The sequence below is a fragment of the Triturus cristatus genome, unplaced genomic scaffold (assembly GCF_964204655.1).
Source record: "Triturus cristatus unplaced genomic scaffold, aTriCri1.1 SCAFFOLD_335, whole genome shotgun sequence".
NCBI lineage: Eukaryota > Metazoa > Chordata > Amphibia > Caudata > Salamandridae > Triturus > Triturus cristatus.
Window position 1 is genome coordinate 441,133 of NW_028187910.1, and position 2,159 is coordinate 443,291.

Genomic DNA, 2,159 nt, shown 5'->3' on the forward strand with positions numbered 1-2,159 from the left:
TCCTAACTCTGGAGCACCTCACATGCACAGAGAGGGCAGTGACAGTGTCTGTAGACATCCTAACTCTGGAGCAAGTCACATGCACAGAGAGGGCAGGGACAGTGTTTGTAGACATCCAGACAGGGCAGTGACAGTATTTGTAGACATCCTAACTCTGGAGCAAGTCACATGCACAGAGAGGGCAGGGACAGTGTTTGTAGACATCCTAACTCTGGAGCAAGTCACATGCACAGAGTGGGCAGGGACAGTGTTTGTAGACATCCAGGCACGGCAGGGACAGTATTTGTAGACATCCTAACTCTGGAGCAACTCACATGCACAGACATGGCAGGGCCAGTGTCTGTAGACATCCTAACTCTGCAGCACCTCACATGCAGAGAACGGACAGTGACAGTATCTGTAGACATCCTAACACTGGAACACCTCACATGCACAGAGAGGGCAGTGACAGTGTTTGTAGACATCCTAACTCTGGAGCAAGTCACATGCAGAGAGAGGGCAGGGACAGTGTTTGTAGACATCCAGGCAGGGCAGGGACAGTATTTGTAGACATCCTAACTCTGGAGCAACTCACAGACATGGCAGGGCCAGTGTCTGTAGACATCCTAACTCTGGAGCACCTCACATGAAGAGAACGGACAGTGACAGTATCTGTAGACATCCTAACTCTGGAGCACCTCACATGCACAGAGAGGGCAGTGACAGTGCCTGTAGACATCCTAACTCTGGAGCAAGTCACATGCACAGAGAGGGCAGGGACAGTGTTTGTAGACATCCAGACAGGGCAGTGACAGTATTTGTAGACATCCTAACTCTGGAGCAAGTCACATGCACAGAGAGGGCAGGGACAGTGTTTGTAGACATCCTAACTCTGGAGCAAGTCACATGCACAGAGTGGGCAGGGACGGTGTTTGTAGACATCCAGGCACGGCAGGGACAGTATTTGTAGACATCCTAACTCTGGAGCAACTCACATGCACAGACATGGCAGGGCCAGTGTCTGTAGACATCCTAACTCTGCAGCACCTCACATGCAGAGAACGGACAGTGACAGTATCTGTAGACATCCTAACACTGGAGCACCTCACATGCACAGAGAGGGCAGTGACAGTGTCTGTAGACATCCTAACTCTGGAGCACCTCACATGCACAGAGAGGGCAGTGACAGTATTTGCAGACATCCTAACTCTGGAGCACCTCACATGCACAGAGAGGGCAGGGACAGTGTTTGTAGACATCCTAACTCTGGAGCACCTCACATGCACAGAGAGGGCAGTGACTCTGGAGCACCTCACATGCACAGAGAGGACAGTGACAGTATTTGTAGACATCCTACCTCTGGAGCAAGTCACATGCACAGAGAGGGCAGGGACCGTGTTTGTAGACATCCAGCCAGGGCAGTGACAGTATTTGTAGACATCCTAACTCTGGAGCAAGTCACATGCACAGGGAGGACAGGGACAGTGTTTGTAGACATCCTAACTCTGGAGCAAGTCACATGCACAGAGAGGGCAGGGACAGTGTTTGTAGACATCCAGGCAGGGCAGGGACAGTATTTGTAGACATCCTAACTCTGGAGCAACTCACAGACATGGCAGGGCCAGTGTCTGTAGACATCCTAACTCTGGAGCACCTCACATGAAGAGAACGGACAGTGACAGTATCTGTGGACATCCTAACTCTGGAGCACCTCACATGCACAGAGAGGTCAGTGACAGTGTCTGTAGACATCCTAACTCTGGAGCACCTCACATGCACAGAGAGGGCAGTGACAGTGTCTGTAGACATCCTAACTCTGGAGCACCTAACATGCACAGAGAGGGCAGTGACAGTGATTGTAGACATTCAGACAGGGCAGGGACACTGTCTGTAGACATCCTGACTTTGGAGCACCTTGCATGCACAGAGAGGGCAGTGACAGTGTCTGCAGACATCCTGACTCTGGAGCAACTCACATGCATAGAGAGGGCAGCAACAGTGTTTGTAGACATCCTAACTCTGGAGCACCTCACAAATGCACAGAGAGGGCAGTGACTCTGGAGCACCTCACATGCACAGAGAGGAGCAGCGACAGTGTTTGTAGACATCCTAACTCTGGAGTACCTCGCAAATGCACAGAGAGGGCAGTGACTCTGGAGCACCTCACATGCACAGAGATG